Genomic DNA, 23,364 nt, shown 5'->3' on the forward strand with positions numbered 1-23,364 from the left:
GTGTCAACAATGGTACAGTTATGTGTCAACAATGGTACAGTTATGTGCCAACAATGATACAGTTATGTGTCAACAATGGTACAGTTATGTGTCAACAATGGTACAGTTATGTGTCAACAGTGGTACAGTTATGTGTCAACAATGGTATAGTTATGTGTCAACAATTGTACAGTTATGTGTCAACAATGGTACAGTTATGTGTCAACAATGGTATAGTTATGTGTCAACAATGGTACAGTTATGTGTCAACAATGGTACAGTTATGTGTCAACAATGGTACAGTTATGTGTCAACAATGGTACAGTTATGTGCCAACAATGATACAGTTATGTATCGCCTGTGTTCAGACACTCTGGGGCCACCATAACATCGTCACTCTCTGGACGAACGGACGCGATTGGTCAGTTCCCTGGCTGTGCCGTCAATATCATTAGCTAAACATTATGATGAATAATATTACCTTCTCTCTGATTGGTCAAGGCAAGAACACTAGTAATATCAAGCGAGACGAAGGTGTACTAGATCAATATTGCTAACTACGACCAATCAACTCCTTGTTGCATCTTGCATACTGGTCTTCATAACACTGCTGCTTAAGGAATTGATAACACACAGTGAATCTTGGTTCTGATCTCGATTTCCTTGGCCGAACGGAGACGCTTGAGAACATTTTCTTTTATCTGCTGCCAATGTTCACTTTGTGGTAAATGGATGCCAGGGAGTCAGGAGACTGTTGTGGTCTGCATCCTGAGGATGGTCAGTCGTAGGCCTAAGAGAGACCTGGATAAGCCTAAGAGGTTTGGTGTCTGGGACAATGGGACAATAAATATCCTGGCCAACTGTTGCAGGACAACATTGCTGGCAGGATTATACAACTTTGTGTCAACTCTGCTGATAAAAGTGGTAATTGTTTAATACATAACAACAATCACATACCAATTGTTGTCAAACGGAAAGTTAAAGCAGTTCATAAAAAAATACATTTTTATTTCATTTTCATATTGGCAAATTATTGCAGCTGATAAAAATATATGGGAGACCCATTACCCAGATTGATGAGCACTGTAGCAAGGTTAAATGTGCGCACACACACACACACACACACACACACACACACACACACACACACACACACACACACACACACCAGCCAGATGTACCAGCTAGATGTACTAGCCGGCTGATAGAGAGAAATAGAGCAGTAGTAGTAGCAGGCATTGAAGAACAAACAGGGACCAGACCAAAGGAGCGGAGAGACAAGGACAAAAACATGATTAAAGAGATCCTTAAAGAGGTAAGGATGGAGGGAGCTGAGCGAAATGTTGAAAAGGTTTTCAGGCTTGGAAAGTACAACAAGGACAGAGACCGAATGATAAAGGTGGTTTTCATGAGCGAAATCGCGAAAGAGGAACTGCTAGCAAGGAAGTGTTGTCTAAAAGGTGTAGAGAAGTTCAAGAAAATATTCCTGCAGAGGGATATGACAAGGGAAGAGAGAATACGGACAGCAGACGCGAGGAAGGAGCGCAGGGAGAGAGAAGGAAATCAGAGTACCACAACCCAGAACCCTACAATCCCAGAGGGAAGTGGAGAACCCTCCTCAAACAGTGCAACAGCCACAGGGATTGGGGCACCACCCCCAAATTCTACCCAACAGACACCCAACCTGCCCCATCCCCTGTCAGCCCCCCACTAAGTACCCACCTAGGGCACCCTCCCCCCACCCACCCCCCTCCCCCCACTCACCCCCCTTCTCCCCCTCACCCCTCTCCCCAGGACCTCCCTTCTCCCCCATCCCCCATGCCCTCCCTTCTCCCACATGCCTTCCCGTCTCTCCCACCCCCATGCCCTCCCTTCCCCCCCTCCCCCCTAAGCCCCCCACTCTCCCCCACCCCACCAAAGTCTTCCCCTCTCCCCCACTCCCCTAAACCCTCCCCTCTTCCTCACCCACCTCAGCCCTCCCTTTTCCCCCACGCCCCCCAAGCCCTCCACCCTTTTCTCTCCCCCCAAGCCCCCCCATCTCCCCTATCCCCCACAGCCTCTCCTCCCCCCATGCTTCCCCAACCCTCCCTCTCTTACCCACCCCCTGTACCCTCCCCCTCTTATCCACCCCCTGTACCCTCCCCCTCTTATCCACCCCCTGTACCCTCCCCCTCTTATCCACCCCCTGTACCCTCCCCCTCTCCCCCACCACCAATCCCCCCGTGCCAGGTCCCCCCAGCTCCCACTCACCCCAGATACCAAAGGTCCCCCCCAGAAAAGAAGCAGAAGAGAGTCAGTTTCAGGGTGATGTACTCGAACATAGATGGGATCACAAGCAAGACAAGTGAACTAAGGGAAAGAGCACAAGAAGTTAACCCAGATGTAATCGGACTCACTGAAACAAAACTCTCTGGAATCATAACGAATGCCGTGTTTCCCCAGGAGTATACAGTAATAAGGAAAGAGAGGGAAGGTAGAGGAGGAGGCGGAGTGGCCCTACTCATGAGAAGGGAATGGAGTTTTAAGGAGATGGCCATCCCGGGCTGTGAGGAGTTCAGAGACTACATAGCAGGCACCATAACAATGGGAGGACCAAGAATAGTAGTAGCAGTAATATACAACCCTCCACCAAATGACAGGAGACCCAGTCAAGAGTATGAAAACAACAACAAGGCAGTTAACACTATAATTGAGAGGGCAGCCTCTGCTGCCTGTAGAAATAGATCCCACCTGCTCATCATGGGCGACTTCAATCACGGAAAGATTGACTGGGAGAACAAGGAACCGCATGGAGGCGAGGATACGTGGAGAGCCAAACTATTGGAGGTGGTGACAAGCAACTTTTTAACGCAGCATGTCGGAGAACCCACAAGGATGAGAGGCAATGACGAACCAGCGAGACTCGACCTAGTCTTCACTCTGAACGACTCCGACATAAGAGAAATCGGTTTTGAGGACCCAGTAGGAATGAGCGACCACAGTGTACTGGTGTTTGAGTACTTGATTGAAGAAGGGTTATTGAACTCGAGGAGGGATACCGAAACCAAAAGGTTAGCATACCGAAAGGGAAACTATGAGGGGATAAGAAAATTCCTAACAGATATAGCATGGGAAACAGAGCTCAGGGGAAAGACGGCCCAAGATATGATGGATTACATCACGCAGAAGTGCAAGGACGCAGCAAACAAGTTTGTCCCAGTCCAAAAGGAAAACAGAGAAATGAAGATGAGAAACCCATGGTTTAATCAAAGATGTAGGCTAGCTAAGCAGCAAAGTAAAAGGGCATGGAGAAACTATAGGAATAACAGGACACTGGAGAGCAGAGAAAGATACCAGAATGCCAGGAATGAATATGTCAGGATGAGAAGAGAGGCAGAAAGACAATACGAAAATGACATCGCAAGCAAGGCAAAGACTCAGCCTAAATTGTTGCATAGCCACATTAGGAGAAAAACAACAGTAAAGGAACAGGTTATGAGATTAAGGATAGGGGCGGAAGGATTCACTACAAATGACAAGGAAGTGTGTGAGGAATTGAATAAGAAATTCCAGGAGGTCTTCACCTTAGAACAAGGAGAAATTCCAGAGGTAAGTGAGGGAATAGCTAACCAGGAACCACTGGAAGAGTTTGAGATTACCAGTGGGGAAGTAAGGAAGTGTTTACTAGAGTTGGACGTGACGAAGGCTATAGGCCCAGATGGAATCTCCCCTTGGGTTCTAAAGGAAGGAGCAAGAGAACTGAGCCTACCACTCTCCATAGTGTATAACAAATCACTGGCAACAGGGGAACTGCCAGATACTTGGAAAGCAGCTAACGTAGTCCCGATATACAAGAAAGGGGATAGACAGGAGGCACTGAACTACAGGCCAGTGTCCCTAACCTGCATACCATGCAAGCTGATGGAGAAGATTGTGCGAAAAAAACTAGTGGAGCATCTGGAGCGAAGGAACTTTGTAACACAGCATCAACATGGGTTCAGGGATGGCAGGTCCTGCCTCACAGGGTTACTTGAATTCTACGACCAGGCAACAAAAATAAGGCAAGAAAGAGAAGGGTGGGCAGACTGCATATTTTTGGATTGTCAGAAAGCCTTTGATACAGTGCCACACAAGAGGCTAGTGCGAAAGTTGGAGATGCAGGCTGGAGTGAGAGGGAAGGTACTCCGGTGGATAGAGGAATACCTAAGCAACAGGAGACAACGAGTCTGTGTGAGGGGTGAGGTCTCAGATTGGCGAGACGTCACAAGTGGAGTCCCGCAGGGGTCAGTCCTTGGACCTATACTGTTTCTGGTATATGTAAATGATCTCCCAGAGGGTATAGATTCGTTCCTCTCAATGTTTGCCGACGATGCAAAAATTATGAGGAGGATTGAAACAGAGGATGATAGTAGGAGGCTACAAGATGACTTGGATAGACTGAGTGAATGGTCCAACAAATGGCTGTTGAAGTTCAACCCGAGTAAATGCAAAGTAATGAAACTAGGCAGTGGAAACAGGAGGCCAGGCACAGGATACAGAATAGGAGATGAAGTACTTAATGAAACAGACAGAGAGAAAGATCTAGGAGTTGATATCACACCAAACCTGTCTCCTGAAGCCCACATAAAGAGAATAACGTCTGCGGCATATGCGAGGCTGGCTAACATCAGAACGGCGTTCAGGAACCTGTGTAAGGAATCATTCAGAATCTTGTACACCACATATGTAAGACCAATCCTGGAGTATGCGGCCCCAGCATGGAGCCCGTACCTTGTCAAGCACAAGACGAAGCTGGAAAAAGTCCAAAGGTATGCTACTAGACTAGTCCCAGAACTAAGAGGCATGAGTTATGAGGAAAGGCTGCGGGAAATGCACCTCACGACACTGGAAGACAGAAGAGTAAGGGGGGACATGATCACAACCTACAAAATCCTCAGGGGAATCGACCGGGTAAACAAGGACGAACTTTTCAACACTGGTGGGACGCGAACAAGGGGACACAGGTGGAAGCTGAGTACCCAAATGAGCCACAGAGACGTTAGAAAGAACTTTTTCAGTGTCAGAGTAGTTAGCAAATGGAATGCATTAGGAAGTGATGTGGTGGAGGCTGACTCCATTCACAGTTTCAAATGTAGATATGATAGAGCTCAATAGGCTCAGGAATCTGTACACCAGTTGATTGACGGTTGAGAGGCGGGACCAAAGAGCCAGAGCTCAACCCCCGCAAGCACAATTAGGTGAGTACAATTAGGTGAGTACACATACGTGTGATAGGTTCTCACGTACCTTGGATAGGTAATAGGACACGTAACCTTGGATAGGTTCGAAATTTCAAGAGATGAGGTCAAGAAGCACCTATTGGAGCTGGATGTGAGAAAAGCTGTTGGGCCGGATGGAATCTCACCATGGGTATTGAAAGAGTGTGTAGGGGCACTTTGCCTACCACTCATCCATAGTGTATAGTAGGTCACTGGAAACGGGAGACCTACCAGAAATATGGAAGACTGCTAATGTAGTACCAATATTTATAAAAGGGTGACAGACAAGAGGCACTGAACTACAGGCCAGTGTCTTTAACTTGTATACCATGCAAGGTGATGGAGAAGATTGTGAGGAAAAACCTAGTAACACATCTGGAGAGAAGAGACTTCGTGACAACCCATCAACATGGGTTCAGGGAGGGTAAATCTTGCCTTACAGGCTTGATAGAATTCTACGATCAGGTGACAAAGATTAAACAAGAAAGAGAAGGGTTGGCGAACTGCATTTTTTTGGACTGTCGGAAAGCCTTTGACACAGTACCCCATAAAAGGTTGATGCATAAGCTGGAGAAACAGGCAGGAGTAACTGGTAGGGCGCTCCAGTGGATAAGGGAGTACCTAAACAATAGGAAGCAGAGAGTTACAGTGAGGGGTGAGACCTCAGACTGGCGTGAAGTCACCAGTGGAGTCCCACAGGGCTCTGTACTTGGACCTATCCTGTTTCTGATATACGTAAATGATCTCCCAGAGGGTATTGACTCATTCCTCTCAACGTTTGCTGACGACGCCAAAATTATGAGAAGGATTAAGACATAGGAGGACAGCTTGAGGCTTCAAGAAGACCTGGACAAGCTGCAGGAATGGTCGAACAAATGGCTGTTAGAGTTTAATCCAAGCAAATGTAATGTAATGAATACAGGGGTAGGAAGCAGGAGACCAGATACAAAGTATCACTTGGGAGATGAAATACTTCAAGAGTCAGAGAGAGAGAAAGACCTGGGGGTTGATATCACGCCAGACCTGTCTCCTGAAGCTCATATCAAGAGGATAACAGCAGCAGCATATGCCAGGTTGGCTAACATAAGAACGGCCTTTAGAAACTTGTGTAAGGAATCTTTCAGAACATAATATACCACATATGTCAGACCAATCCTGGAGTATGCGGCACCAGCATGGAGTCCCTATCTAGTCAAGCATAAGACTAAAATGGAAAAGGTTCAAAGGTTTGCCACCAGACTAGTACCCGAGCTGAGAGGTATGAGTTACGAGGAGAGACTACGGGAATTAAACCTCACTTCGTTGGAAAACAGAAGAGTTAGGGGGGACATGATCACCACATTGAAGATCCTCAAGGGAATCGACAGGGTTGATAAAGACAGGCTGTTTAACACAAGGGGAACACGCACTAGGGGACACATGTGGAAACTGAGTGCCCAAATGAGCCACTGAGATATTAGAAAGAACTTTTTTAGTGTCAGAGTGGTTGACAAATGGAATGCATTAGGAAGTGATGTGGTGGAGGCTGACTCCATACACAGTTTCAAGTGTAGATATGATAGAGCCCAATAGGCTCAGGAACCTGTACACCTGTTGATTGACAGTTGAGAGGCGGGACCAAAGAGCCAGAGCTCAACCCCCGCAAGCACAACCAGGTGAGTACAACTAGGTGAGTACACACACACGTACGTGTGTGTGTGTGTATTCACCTAGCTCTATTCACCTAGTTCTACTTGCGGGGATTGACCTCTGGATCTTTAGGGCCTCTCTTAATTGTCAATCACTCAACTTTTTTTTTTAGAAAACCTAAAAATCTGCCTATTTTTTCCACCATCGCCGGGGATCGATCTCCGGATCCTAAGATTACAAGTACCGAGCGCTGTTCACTCAGCCACCAGGGTCCTTGGTGTGTGTGTGTGTGTGTGTGTGTGTGTGTGTGTACTCACCTATATGTACTCACCTATATGTGCTTGCAGGATCGAGCATTGACTCTTGGATCCCGCCTTTCGAGCATCGGTTGTTTACAGCAATGACTCCTGTCCCATTTCCCTATCATACCTGGTTTTAAAATTATGAATAGTATTTGCTTCCACAACCTGTTCCTGAAGTGCATTCCATTTCCCCACTACTCTCACGCTAAAAGAAAACTTCCTAACATCTCTGTGACTCATCTGAGTTTCAAGCTTCCATCCATGTCCTCTCGTTCTGTTACTATTCCGTGTGAACATTTCGTCTATGTCCACTCTGTCAATTCCTCTGAGTATCTTATACGTTTCTATCATGTCCCCCCTCTCCCTTCTTCTTTCTAGTGTCGTAAGGCACAGTTCCCTCAGGCGCTCTTCATACCCCATCCCTCGTAGCTCTGGGACGAGTCTCGTTGCAAACCTCTGAACCTTTTCCAGTTTCATTATATGCTTCTTCAGATGGGGACTCCATGATGAGGCGGCATACTCTAAGACTGGCCTTACGTAGGCAGTGTAAAGCGCCCTAAATGCCTCCTTACTTAGGTTTCTGAATGATGTTCTAACTTTTGCCAGTGTAGAGTACGCTGCTGTCGTTATCCTATTAATATGTGCCTCAGGAGATAGATTAGGTGTTACGTCCACCCCCAGGTCTCTTTCACGCGTCGTTACAGGTAGGCTGTTCCCCTTCATTGTGTACTGTCCCTTTGGTCTCCTATCTCCTAGTCCCATTTCCATAACTTTACATTTGCTCGTGTTGAATTCTAGTAGCCATTTCTCTGACCATCTCTGCAATCTGTTCAGGTCCTCTTGGAGGATCCTGCAATCCTCATCTGTCACAACTCTTCTCATCAACTTTGCATCATCCGCAAACATCGACATGTAGGACTCTACGCCTGTAAACATGTCGTTAACATATACTAGAAATAGAATTGGTCCCAGCACCGATCCTTGTGGTACTCCACTTGTTACTGTTCGCCATTCCGACTTCTCGCCCCTTACCGTAACTGTTTGGCTCCTTCCTGTTAGGTAGTTCCTTATCCATTCTAGGACCTTTCCCCCCACCCCCGCCTGCCTCTCGAGCTTGAACAGCAGTCTCATGTGCGGTACTGTATCAAAGGCTTTTTGGCAGTCCAGAAATATGCAGTCTGCCCAACCATCTCTGTCCTGTCTTATCCTCGTTATTTTATCATAGAATTCCAGAAGGTTTGTTAGGCACGATTTCCCTGTCCAGAACCCATGTTGATGTTTGTTCACAAACCTAATGTTCTCCAGGTGTGCAACCAGTCGTAGCCTAATTATTCTTTCCAGTATTTTACAGGGGATGCTTGTCAGTGATACAGGTCTGTAGTTAAGTGCCTCCTCCCTATCTCCTTTCTTGAAGATCGGCACGACATTTGCCTTCTTCCAGCAACTGGGCAATTCTCCTGACATAAGTGACTCATTAAAGATCATTGCCAGAGGCACGCTGAGGGCCTGTGCTGCTTCTTTTAGTATCCACGGTGATACTTTGTCTGGTCCAACTGCTTTAGTTGCATCTAGAGTTGTCTTGTAGAGAGAGAGTTGTGTGTGTGTGTGTGTGTGTGTGTGTGTGTGTGTGTGTGTGTGTGTGTGTGTGTGTGTGTGTGTGTGTGTGTGTGTGTGTGTGTGTGTGTGTGTGTGTGTGGTGTATGTACGTGTGCGCGCGTGTGTGTGTGTACTCACCTAGTTGTGCTTGCGGGGGTTGAGCTTCAGCTCTTTGGTCTCGCCTCGCCGTCAATCAACTGGTGTACATGTTCCTGAGCCTACTGGGCTATATCATATCTACACTTGAAACAGTGTATGGAGTCAGTCTCCACCACATCACTTTCTAGTGCATTACATTTACTAACTACTCTGACACTGAAAGTTATTTCTAATGTCTCTGTGGCTCATTTGGGTACTCAGCTTCCACCTGTGTCTCTCCTTGTGCGTGTACCACCCGTGTTAAATAATTCATCCTGGTCTACCCCGGTCAATACCCCTGAAAATTTGGTATGTGGTGATCACATTTCCCCGAGCTCTCCTGTCTTCCAGCGACGTGAGGTACAGTTCACACAGCCTTTCCTCATAACTCATGCCTCTTAGTTCCGGGACTAGCCTAGTGGCATACATCTAATAAAGTAGCACTTTTCCAGATTCGTCTTGTGCTTGACAAGGTACAGGCTCCATGCTGGGGCCGAATACTCCAGGATTGGTCTTACATATGTGGTGTACAAGATTCTGAAGGATTCCTTACACTGGTTCCAGAAGGATGTTCTGATGTTAGCCAGCCTTGCATACGCCGTTGATGTTATTTTTTTAAGTAGGGTTTCAGGAGACATGTTTGGTGTGATATCCACTCGTAGATCTTTATCTCTGTCCGTTTCATGAAGGACTTCATCTCCCATTTGGTCTCCGGTGTCTGGCCTCCTATATCCTCCGCCTAGTTTCATCACCTTACATTTATTTACTTGGGTTGAATTTCAGTAGCCATTTGTTGGATCATGCCTTCAGTGTGTCTAGGTCATCTTGTAGCTTTATACTATCTTCTTATGTCTTAATCCTCCTCATAATTTTTGCATCATTATCAAATATAGAGAGGAACGAGTCTGTTCCCTATGGGAGATCATTTACATATATCTGAAACAGTATAGGTCCAAGGACTGATCCCTAAGGGACTCAACTGGTGACGCCTCGCCACTCGGAGACCTCACCCCTCACTGTGACTCGCTGTCTTCTGTTGATTAGGTACTCCCTTATTTAGTGGAGTACCTTCCCTTTCACTCTTGCCTGCATCTACAGCTTATGCACTAGTCTCTTATGTGGTACTATGTCAAAGGTTTTCTGGCAATCCAGAAATATGCAGTCTGCCTAGCCCTCTCTGTCTTGCCTGATTTGTGTTGCCTGGTCATAGAAATTCAATTAATCCTGTGAGTCATGACTTGCCATCCATGAACCCATGCTGCTGTTGTGTACAACGTTCTTTCGCTCCAGATAGAGGCCTGGTAGCTGAGTGGACAGAGCCCGGTATTCGTAATCCTAAGGACCGCGGATCAATCCCTGGCGATGACGGTAACATAATGGGCAGAGTTTCTTTCACTCTGATGCACTGTTCGCCAAGAATTAAATAGGTACCTGGGAGTTAGACAGCTGTTACAAGCTGCTTCCTGGGAACGTGTGTGTATGTGAAAAAATTCCAGTTGATTGATTGACAGTTCAGAAGCGCACCGAAGCAGCCAGAGGTCAACCGCGGCAAGCACAGCTAGGTGAATACAACTACGTGAATACTAGTTTTTTTTCGCACAGTCTTCTCCATCACCTTTCATTGTATGCAAGTTAGGGACACTAGCCTGTAGTTCAGTGCCTCCTGCCTATCACCCTTCTTGTAAATTGGGACTACATTGGCCGTCTTCCTAATTCTTGGCAGTTCACCTGTTACCAGTGATTTATTGTACACCATGGAGAGTGGCAAGCACAGAGCTTCTGCTCTTTTCTTTAGTATGTATGGTGAGATTCCATCTGGGCCTAGAGCCTTTGTCACATCCACATCTAGCGGTTGCTTCCTCACCTCCCCACTGGTAATCACAAACTGCTCTAGTGGTGTCTGGTTAGATATTCCCTCTCTTATCTCTGGGACTTCTTGCTCTTCTGTGAAGACCTCCAGGAATTTCTAATTGAGTTCTTCACACACTTCCTTTTCGTTAAATCTGAATCTGTCTGTCCTAATCCTCAGGTTCATTACCTGTTTGTTCACTATTGTTTTTCTCCTGATGCAGCAATTTCTTGAGCTCCTTCCCTAAGTTCACTTGCTTGCTTGTGATCGTAACTATGTTTGAGTACATTACATTGAAGCTGACTCTTTTCTGTCCACCCTCAGTTTCTGTTGATCCCACTGGAGTTGGGGGACAAGGGGTGTCTGGGGAGGACCTAGGTAGGAGGACCTGGGGGACCTGGGGTGTGAGGGGGGGGTTGAGAGGATCTGGTACAGGGGGGGGGAGCTGGGATGGTGTGGGGTGTGTGGCTGAGAGGATCTGATGTTGGGGTCAATTATGGAATGGGATGGGGGAGTAGGAGGTATGTGGTGGAGAGGAGGGAGGGGTTGGGAAATGCAGGGGAGCCTAAGGGTGGGGGGGGGGCAGGGAAATCAGTGGTTGGGGAGGGAATTGTGAGATGGTTAACAGGGTCTCAGCAGATTCTGGGGCGAGGGGTGGAGGGTCAAGGAAAGTGGGGACAGGGAGGGTATGGGGTGAGGGAGGGGGGGGACAGGGAGGGTTGAATGAGCATTTTAATGAGGACAGGGAGAGCTCAGGGTAAGGCGGGGGATTCTATAGGAAGATGGGGGTGTTGTCCTCTCCTCTGGGGTTGCTGGGGTGCTGGTTGGGGGTTCCCCACTTCCCCCTCAGGTGTGTGTGTGTGTGTGTATTCACCTAGTTGTGTTTGTGGTGGTTGAGCTTTGCTCTTTCGGCCCGCCTCTCAACTGACTGTTTACTAACTACTTTTTTTTTCCACGCCACACAAACACACACACACCCCAAGAAGCAGCCCATAACAGCTGACTAGCTCCCAGGTACCTGTTTACTGTTAGGTAACAGGGGCATTCAGGGTGAAAGAAACTTTGCCCATTTGTTTCTGCCTGGTGCGGGAATCGAACCCACGCCACAGAATTTCGAGTCTTGCGCGTTATCCACGAGGCTACCAAGCACCAGCTGGTAGCTGTGTGTGTGTGTGTGTGTGTGTGTGTGTGTGTGTGTGTGTGTGTGTGTATGTGTGTGTACTCACCTAATTGTGCTCACCTAATTGTGCTTGCGGGGGTTGAGCTCTGGCTCTTTGAAGTCTGCCCACTCTTTTCTTTCTTGCCTGATTTTTGTTGCCTAGTCATAGAATTCAATCAAACCTTTGAGGCATGATCTGCCATCCCTGAACCCATGTTGATTTTGTGATACAAAGTTCTTCTGCTCCAGATGTTCCATTAGCTTTTTTCGCACAATCTTCTCCATCTGCTTGCATGGTATGCAGGTTAGGGACACTAGCCTGTAGTTCAGTACTTCATGTCTATCCCCCTTCTTGAATATTGGGAAAACGTTAGCCGTTTTCCAAATCTACAAGGCAAATCACATACAATCTATTTTGTGTACTCACCTAATTGTACTCAGCTAATTGTGCTTGCGGGGGTTGAGCTTTGGCTCTTTGGTCCCGCCTCTCAACTGTCAATCAACTGGTGTACAGATTCCAGAGCCTACTGGGCTCTATCATATCTACATTTGAAACTGTGTATGGAGTCAGCCTCCACCACATCACTACTTAATGCATTCCATTTATTAACTACTCTGACACTGAAAAAATTCTTTCTAACGTCTCTGTGGCTCATCTCCGTACTAAGTTTCCACCTCTGTCCCCTTGTTCGTGTCCCACCCGTGCTGAAGAGTTTGTCTTTGTCCGCCCTGTCAATTCCCCTAGGAATTTTGTAGGTGGTTATCATGTCTCCCCCTACTCTTCTGTTTTCCAGGGATGTGAGGTTCAGCTCCTTTAGCCTTTCCTCGTAGCTCAAACCTCTCAGTTCTGGGATGAGCCTGGTGGTATACCGCTGAATCTTCTCTAACTTTGTCTTGTATTTAACTAGGTATGGACTCCAGGCTGGAGCTGCATACTCCAGGATTGGTCTTACATAAGTGGTATACAGGGTTCTAAAAGATTCCTTACACAAGTTTCTGAAGGCAGTTCTTATGTTGGCCAGTCTAGCATATACCACTGATGATATTCTTTTGATGTGGGCCTCTGGGGACAGGTTCGGTGTGATATCAACCCCCAGATCCTTCTCTCTATTTGACTCTTGCAGGATTTCCCCTCCCAGAAGATACCTTGTATTCAGCCTCCTGCTCCCTTCGCCTAATTTCATCACCTTACACATTCCTGAGTTGAACTTTAGCAGCCATTTTCTAGACCATTCCTCCAGTTTATCCAGGTCATCTAGTAGTCTCTGTCTATCTTCATCCGTCTTGATTCTTCTCATAATTTTTGCATCATCAGCAAACATCGAGAGGAATGAGTCTATACCTGTTGGAAATTTACAACACTAATACAATATAGTTGTATTGTTATTAATTATTACTAAAATCTACTAATCACTGTAGTAACTAAAATTAACCAACCGTAGAGTTCACATGAACTAATAATTGTATCTGTACAATAATGCTAGAATTCTTACGTAACCAGACACCAGTATTGCGTCAGATTCTACCAAAATAAACACATTTATATCCAGTGTGTCAGAGAATTGAGTTTGATTCTCTAAAAACAACAGTGTTCTGTGTGATAATTATTTATCGATAACCTGACTCCCAAATAATGCCAAATTGAGCGTTTCTAGTTACAACTGTTATCTGGTAATAAATTTAACGTCACGCGTGAATGCCATGGAGAGAATTAAATTCATCTCCATTGCTAGTTTACCATCGTAAAACGAGCAAATAATAATATTTAACTCCCCTGAATTATAAACCCGTCATTTTCCAAGCATTTTAGTCGCAACTGCGAGAAATAATATTATTCGCAGTAAATAATTTGTGTGGCAAATGCGGGACGCGGAGCGTGGGCAGGGGAGACGCCATTAATCGAGGAGACGCTACCAAGAGCGCGTGTGGAGGCATCGGTGTGAGAGGAAAGTCGCCAAAGTGCGGTATGAAGACTAAATGCGGAATTGAGCAACTCGTTTGGTGTCAGTGTCCTAGGATACATCGTGGTGAATCGTCAACAAGAATTAACTTGACATTCAGCCCGGAACTTGTCAATTGTTCCGTGTAATCCATCGGGACCGGCCAGACAAGCGCGTCGACATCTAGGCCAAGCTAAACGCCACGTGTTCGCCATTGCGACGCTAGAGCCTAGGACGCGAGCTTCGGCAAGCTTCAACTTATACAGTGCCCTATTAGCTAAGTATGCTTATTCCCTTTTGATGCATCATTAGAGATAGTTTACAGCAGGGTAGCTTGTCGTCACACCGAGCGACATAAATAAAACACATGTTAGTATAATTTTCCACTCTCCATTTCCAATTTCTTGAATATAGATATTTAGCAGCCTAATATGGTGCTATGTAATATATCTTGATTTACAGCTTGCGTGTGAAGATTTCCTCCAGCTGTTACTTTCCTGTGTTATTCATCTCCCAGTGTTCCTTGAAGAATTCCGGAGATTCCGAGGATGATTCATGACTGATATCTTGGAAAACGTCTTCAAGCGAAGACCCTTTTCCGTATTCCATTATTCAAATTATCTGTATTCAATTATTACTATTGATCGCTGTGCACTGGATTTAACACGTGTTTATTATAATCATTAATTTCTGATATTCATAATCTGTTCTTATTGGTGACAAATTCTCTATTGATTCTCTAATTGGTCATAGGATTAGGTTATTACATAATGAACTGGTGTACGAACCACACTAGTTCCTAGACATATATGTAGTTCTAGCAATAACCCCCCAATATAGGTGTTTGAGGCTTTGATTCAATTAAATTATGTATACAGCCCATTAATTTTTCAAGTGATTATATTTTCTAGTATTTATCCATAGTTACTGGTTCCTCTAGGAATTTCAAATGATCACATTTTATTAGTTTCCCTCTTTACTATAGAAGCGGGTGGTCCTTCGTAATTGATTTCATTACTTTAATAATTAAATAAATAGAGTCAAGCCCCAAATGTCCCACATTATGGTCCTTATCGAACCGGATAAACATAAAATTATAATTATAAATACTAATTAGTAATAACTAATCCCTGTGTGATGTAATGTAGACTAACCATTTAATTAATTGTGTCTACCAACCGCGTAACACATAAGTTAGTCTAAGTCACACCAATTCATTGCTACTTTCACCTCATGTATAAGGTAGCACTCGAGGGACACAGTCAATTACCCACAACACTTAGACCTATCCCTCATACTGAAGTAAGAATCTTTAGGTCACCAGGAGCAACAGCTCATAACTTTTAAACCAATTCCACACTAACACCTGCGTTAGAGTGGCGTCACCATCTAACTATTATATACTTAGGTGGTAATGACATCCATCCCACTCGTCATCCAGCTGAGGTGATCAAGCACCTTAAAGCCATAATTTCTTCTTTTAAGCTCATCAGTAATTCGGTAGTATTCACGTTAGTGGAACCTCGCCAACCAAGTCAAGATAATCGTTGGGGAGTAACACCAGAATGCTACCAGAGAGCTGCTAAGTACATAAATTTCAGGCTGAAAAAACGAGTGAGATTGGATGCCACTTATATCCAATTTACAGCAAGACTTTATAGACAAAACCTGGCCAGAGATGGTGTACACCTGTCAGGTGAGTCTAGGTTGCATGTGGTTGACAAATTGATCAACACAATCAATTATCACAAACGGCTGTGGCTAACAAGCCAAACTTAACTGTACATAACTATTTTCACTTGTATGTGCAAGTGCACACTTATAAACTATAAAAACAAAAAAACAAAAAATACAGCACAATTATATTCACCTTACTGCACCACAATAATCTTTACCAATCTTATTAGGTAGAATTTAGGCTGTGATTGTGCTGAATTTGGTACTGGCCCAGACTAAATAAATTTGTAGTTTCTTAGGTAGGAATTATCACGACTAGACTTAAGCTAGTCAGTAGTGTATGTATTATACCATTTGTGCTGACCCTATCAAGGGTGGGGTTAAACTTTGAGATAACTCTGATTGGAGTGTCTCCATATTATTTCATTTTTGTGCTCATTAATTTGTGTGTGCCTATTTTGAGTATTGCTGGATGGTCACCATTACATCTAATGGTGATATAGAAGAGCTAACCGGACGAAAGTTAATGGTGAAGTTCGAGCACTGCTCAAAATAGCTATTTCTTGTTAGGTAGGTAAAATTATAGTCTATTCAAGTATATTAGGCTATTCTCATTGATATTGAACTCCACTGAATGAGTCAATATCCCAGTTATCTCAGTAACAAATATTTGCTGACAAACCAGCCTTTACCCAACAAAATGGAAACGGCTACCAAAATGAAAAGGACCCTTATCGGTCTGAAAGGTCATTTGACCCGACAGATTAATAAATGCCAAAATCTGTCACAACAGTCAACTGTTGACTACTTTGAATTAGAAGATTTACTACAAGTTGCTGAAAGCAAATTTGCCCATATTAAGCAACACATGACTCTGCATTTGACAGAACTTCACTCAACTTCTGTAGATAGTAGTGAACTTGAGGATGCTATAAATGACTTAGACCAGTATGAAGAAGATATACAGGTTAAGCTTCTACCCTTTAAGAAGCAAATTGCTAAAAACAAATTGACAGTAGCTTCTGCTGCACGTACAGATCCTGAGGTCAAATTACCTCAAATCAATATACCCACATTCTCTGGTAATGAGAACGAAAGTTGGGATGATTTCTGGAGTAAATTCGTAGATGCAGTAGACTCTAAAGTTAACATTCCTCAAACAACCAAATTCACTTATTTACAAGGTTTGTTACGAAATGAAGCCTTGAAAGTAATCTCTAATATAACACTGGCCAGTGATGGTTACACCCTAGCTGTTCAATTGCTCAAAACCAACTACGATAACACGGAGAGAACAATTACTGTCTTAGTTCAAAAATTGCTAGATTTACCCTCTGCTAATAATTCCACAGATTCTCTCCAAACTTTCAGACTAGAGTTAGTCTTTACTCAAAGCCTTAAGCCTTAAAGTCCAAATTCAGTCAGCTGAATGGACGACCAAAGTAGTTGTTAGGCGAAAATTGCCAAGAGAAACCTTAGATAAATTGTGTACGATGTACAATAAGACCTTTTTGACTTTGAAAGAAACCACAGAAGGTCTACATACCTTAGTCAAAAGACAAAGAGCCAACCAAGATGGGGAGAATGTTTCAAATTTCTCTACTAACTCCCATCGTAACTCAGCTCATATTGACACTTCAGTCAAACCAAAAATGACTTTAAATAAGTCTAATAAATTTAAATCTAGGACTGCTCCATCCACTGGAAAAAGGAGTGGTAATGTAGGTACTTATTCGGTTTCTCCTTCTGAGATAACCAATGACTTGTCTGCTAAAGAGACCAAGTCAACTAAAGAAAGAAGGTGTCTGTTTTGTAATCAAGGACATACCACCTACCAATGCTCTGTTTATCCTACTTATAATACTAGGATTAAACGGTTACAAGAAATACACAAGTGCATGGGCTCTCATGATCCCAAAAAATGTGTAGTGCAACTATGTTCATGCAGTAAATGCAACCAAGGTGTACATCACTACGCCTTACGTAGAAAAACTTCTACCCAGTCCATGACAACTGGGGAGAATTCCACGAATTCTACCACAGTTCAATATTGCAAGGTGCATCAAGAAATATATGTACTTGCTACTGAGTCAGACAATAATACCACTCTGCATACAGCTCAACTTAGACTAATAAGCAGGAGATCTAGAGTTAACACTAGAGGTCTTTTTGATCAAGGATCACAGAAAACCTTCATTACACAACAGTTAGTAGAGCAGTTAAAATTAAAACCTGCCAAAAGTGTGAGGTTAAATATTTCTAGTTTCTTGACTAATAGTGGACCTCGTGAATACCAAGTGGTTAAGGTATTAGTGAGACTTGGATCTTCCATTAGTCCAATACAAGCAGTAGTAGTAGATAAACTTCCTACAGACCTGCAGGTCACAGGATTAGCTCGCACTGCGAAATATCTTAAACGAAACCGCATGAGGCTAGCAGATTACAAAATAAATTCTGACTGCCTCACTGATGTTGGAATACTTATCGGCGCGGATCATTATTATAAATTTATAACTGTATGCACCAGACAACACGGAATGAATTTGTTGTCATCTGCTGGAGGCAAGTTGCTTACTGGACCGGTGCTTTTCCGACAAAATCCAGCGTCAACAAACCAACAGTCTAACAATATAATGGTGGCGTGACTAGGCTTAGAACAGTCACCCCTAAATTTCAGAGAAATATCTGAAGACATTGAGTCTGATCCACCTGTACATCGTCTGTGGGATTTAGACACTTTAGGTATTATCCCTGAACAACCAAGCCCTGATGATATGTGGACTTACCAGCAATATCTGGATACAGTTCTCTTATAAAGATAAACAATACTGGGTAAGACTCCCATGGAAGTTGAATCATCCACAACTTCCAGTTAATTATTTTATGGCAGCCTCCCAATTGCAGTCGCAATTAACATGACTACAAAAGCAGCCAGACAAACTGAACATGTATCAACTAATCCAACTACAACTCAACAGTAAATTTATCGAGGTTGTTGATAACGATGACCGGAAATTAGGTCATTATTTACCTCATCACGCTGTGGTGAAAGATTCATTGACAACACCTATCCATATTGTCTTCAACTGTAGTGCTAAAGTGAAGCCAAGCAGTGTGTCTTTAAATGAATGTCTCCAAACAGGACCTAGCCTAACTCAAAGGCTACATGATGTGCTGTTACGATTTCGCACTGGTATTTTCGCTTATACTGCTGATATCAGTAAAGCTTTCCTCCGAGTAGGTTTGCAGTAGGAGGATCGTAATTACACTAAGTTTCTCTGGATTAAGGACCCACTGGATCCTAACAGTGATATCATCACATATCGTTTTGCCTCAGTATTATTCGGAGCGACGTCTTCCCCATTTCTATTGCAAGCAACATTAGACACACATTTGAGGAAGTCAAATAGCCCTTATAAGGCAGACATTAGTGACAACTTGTATGTTGACAATTTCCAGGGAACTACTAATGATCAAACCAAGTTGGTAGAAATCTACCATGAGGCTAACCGTGAGCTATTAGGAGCCAATATGCCACTACAGTCATGGGCCTCAAATAATGAATCACTAAACCAGGTAATCGAGAAAGAATTTCCAGGTTATCAGGTACCTAATCAATTAAAGGTTCTAGGCGTGGAATGGAACACAAGTACTGACAAGATGAATGTCAAGTCAGTACAAACCGATAACTCAGCCCTTACCATGAGAACATTGCTCTCGTTTGTCAGTCAACCATTTGACCCTTTAGGCTTACTTAGTCCTATATTAATAAGGGGCAAACTCCTAATGCAGGAGTGCTGGCAGAAACATATGGGATGGGATGATCCGTTACCAAGTGAGTTACAAGCTAAATGGCAGATATTCTCAACGGATTTTAATCAGTTAGGTGTTTTGAAATTTCCTCGTAATGCTTCAGGACCAAACTTGCCCACAAATCTGCACATTTTCTGCGACGTATGGTGCTGTAGCCTACTTAGTTAATAGTGCACAATCAATTTTGCTCACATCTAAAGCAAGAGTTGCTCCCATTAAGAAGAGATCTTTACCTCAAATGGAGTTGACTGCATTGCTGGTGGGAGTAAGATTGGCTCATTGCTTGACTAAGACACTCAATAATATCCACTTTGGTGAGATTGTCGTGTGGTCAGACAATGAGGCAGTCTTACAATGGGTAAGAAACAACAATAATAAGACTCCCTACGTCAGTAATCGTGTTAGGGAAATTCATGAGTTATCTGCTGGGTATAAATTCAGACATGTTCCTACTAAGGACAATCCTGCAGACTATTTATATCGAGGATTAACACTAAAACAACTTATCAAGTCTTCGCTGTGGTTCAATGGACCTTCATGGCTTGTTGGTGGTCAGTGGCCCAAACAAAAGCCACAAGTCATAGTAACCAATATCACCACTCCCATGAAAGAACCAGAACCTCAGCGAATCTTAGCCATTGATCCTCACAATTATTCTAACTTAAGTAAGTTATTAAGAGTGACCGCACATGTGTTTGACTTTCTTGCTAAGATAGGAATTCGACATAAGTTTCCCAATCCTATCCTCTACTGGATCAAACGTGCACAACAAGAGACATATGGAAGCGAATATGAAAATCTTCCAGATAAATTAACTAAGTCTCTAGGTATCTGGTATGATGCCAACACTCATAATATACTAAAGTGTGGAGAACGTTTGCTTCATGCGAAAATTGATCTGGACACAAAGAATCCAATTCTTCTACCACTTCACCACATCATTACCAAACTTCTAGTTTTACATCACCATCAATATGGTACTTTACATGGTGGAGTGTTAGATACTCTCACCGACCTCAGACAGAAATACTGGCTTCCTCAAGGTCGTCAGACAGTCAAGTCAATTATTAAATTCTGTATAATCTGCAAAAGATACGATGCTAGAGTATGTTCTTACCCAGGACCTCCACCACTTCCAGAAGAAAGAGTGGTTCATCTTCGTCCTTTTGAAACCACTGGTGTTGATTACACAGGAGCCTTGCTTCTCACTGGCAACCCAGATAAGATACCAGTGAAAGCTTACATTTGCCTCTTTACGTGTGCTATTACCAGAGGCGTACATTTAGAAGTGACTTCAGATATGAGTGCTGAAGCCTTCATCGAAGCCTTCCGCAGATTTGCAGCTCGCAGATCTTGTCCCAAGCTCATGATATCGGACAATGGTTCCAATTTTGTGGCAGGAGAAGCCTGTCTGCGAGAAGTCTGGAATCATCCAGAGGTACAGTCAGTCCTGCAGAGACGACAATGTCAATGGAAATTTATAGCTCCAAGAGCCCCTTGGCAATGTGGGTTCTACGAGCGAATGATAGGCACTGTCAAGAAGTGTTTAAGAAAAACCTTACACAGACAGAAAATAAGTTACCCCGAACTCCAAACAATTGTTGTGGAAATCGAGGCGCGAGTCAATAACCGCCCATTAACATACCTGTCCGATGAGTTCTCACAGAGAGAACCTCTGAGTCCCTCACACTTGATACATGGAGGTCTGCTGAGTCCTCTCATACCTTTAGCTGAAGAGGACCCCGTAGACCCTTCACATGTGACAAGAAGTGACTTGGTAGAAAGTTACCAGCATCTCTCAAGAGTCATTGACAGGTGGAATGAGGTGTGGACGCGAGAGTACCTCACAGCTCTACGAGAGTACCACTACGGAGCTTCGAGTCCTTATAATAAAGTACAACTTAAACCAGGGGACCTAGTATTAGTCGACAGTGATGGACCAAGGACAGAGTGGCCCATAGGCAAAATTGTTGCCATTCATCCAGATCATCAAGGTATCCTGAGAGTAGTGAAAGTTTTATGCCGAGGCAACACTACCCTAAAAACTTTAGAGAAGTTGGTACCTCTCGAATTAGCAGAACGAGAGTGTCTGCCAGAACCAGCTTCCCCAGTAGTTTCCGAGGACAGTAGTTCTGATCCACCGAGCAACCGCCCCACTAGAGCTGCTGCTCAACAATGCAAGCGGAAACTGCAAGCCTATTACAGCTCTGACTAAGAGCAAATCCATTTACATCCAATTTAAGTAGCCATGATGATACTGTGGTGTGATGTCAAGTAACAAATCATTACAAGTCACTATGACCCAGGACATTCTCATCACAGTAGATTCTCTGTTATTTGAATTGTGGGATTTAAATTCTTAATTGTTGTATAGGCTGTAAATAACATTATTTGTCTAGAGTATCTGAGAGTTTATTGTAAGCTTTCTTAGTTATTAGCTTTAGGTAATTCATAATAACATGTTCCATTTAACATGAAATCTGCAAGACTTAAGTTTCTTGTATGTCCTTGACAAATACGGGACATCCGTTATGTGTGTACTAACATACTAACATACTAATATTAATACCAACTTCGGGATGGGTATGTCAGTACTCAACATTACACTGCGACCCGATAAATCTCCCCCCGGAGTTATGTTGGAAATTTCCAACACTAATACAATACAGTTGTATTATTATTAATTATTACTAAAATCTACTAATGTCTGTAGTAACTAAAATTAACCAACCGTAGAGTTCACATGAACTAATAATTGTATCTACAATAATGCTAGAATTCTTACGTAACCAGACACCAGTATTGCGTCAGATTCTACCAAAATAAACACATTTATATCCAGTGTGTCAGAGAATTGAGTTTGATTCTCTAAAAACAACAGTGTTCTGTGTGATAATTATTTACCGATAACCTGACTCCCAAATAATGCCAAATTGAGCGTTTCTAGTTACAACTGTTATCTGGTAATAAATTTAACGTCACGCGTGAATGCCATGGAGAGAATTAAATTCATCTCCATTGCTAGTTTACCATCGGAAAACGAGCAAATAATAATATTTAACTCCCCTGAATTATAAACCCGTCATTTTCCAAGCATTTTAGTCGCAACTGCGAGAAATAATATTATTCGCAGTAAATAATTTGTGTAGCAAATGCGGGACGCGGAGCGTGGGCAGGGGAGATGCCATTAATCGAGGAGACGCTACCGAGAGCGCGTGTAGACGCCACATGTTCGCCATTGCGACGCTAGAGCATAGGACGCGAGCTTCGGCAAGCTTCAACTTATACAGTGCCCTATTAGCTAAGTATACTTATTCCCTTTTGATGCATCATTAGAGATAGTTTACAGCAGGGTAGCTTGTCGTCACGCCGAGCGACATAAATGAAACACATGTTAGTATAATTTTCCACTCTCCATTTCCAATTTCTTGAATATAGATATTTAGCAGCCTAATATGGTGCTATGTAATATATCTTGATTTACAGCTTGCGTGTGAAGATTTCCTCCAGCTGTTACTTTCCTGTGTTATTCATCTCCCAGTGTTCCATGAAGAATTCTGGAGATTCCGAGGATGATTCATGACTGATATCTTGGAAAACGTCTTCAAGCTAAGACCCTTTTCCGTATTCCATTATTCAAATTATCTGTATTGAATTATTACTATTGATCGCTGTGCACTGGATTTAACACGTGTTTATTATAATCATTAATTTCTGATATTCATAATCTATGTTCTTATTGGTGACAAATTCTCTATTGATTCTCTAATTGGTCATAGGATTAGGTTATTACATAATGAACTGGTGTACGAACCACACTAGTTCCTAGACATATATGAAGTTCAAGCAATAACCCCCCAATGTAGGTGTTTGAGGCTTTGATTCAATTAAATTATATATACAGCCCATTAATTTTTCAAGTGATTATATTTTCTAGTATTTATCCATAGTTACTGGTTCCTCTAGGAATTTCAAATGATTTCATTTTATTAGTTTCCCTCTTTACTATAAAAGAGGGTGGTCCTTCGTAATTGATTTCATTACT

The sequence above is a fragment of the Procambarus clarkii genome, chromosome 3 (genome assembly GCF_040958095.1).
Source record: "Procambarus clarkii isolate CNS0578487 chromosome 3, FALCON_Pclarkii_2.0, whole genome shotgun sequence".
Taxonomy (NCBI): domain Eukaryota; kingdom Metazoa; phylum Arthropoda; class Malacostraca; order Decapoda; family Cambaridae; genus Procambarus; species Procambarus clarkii.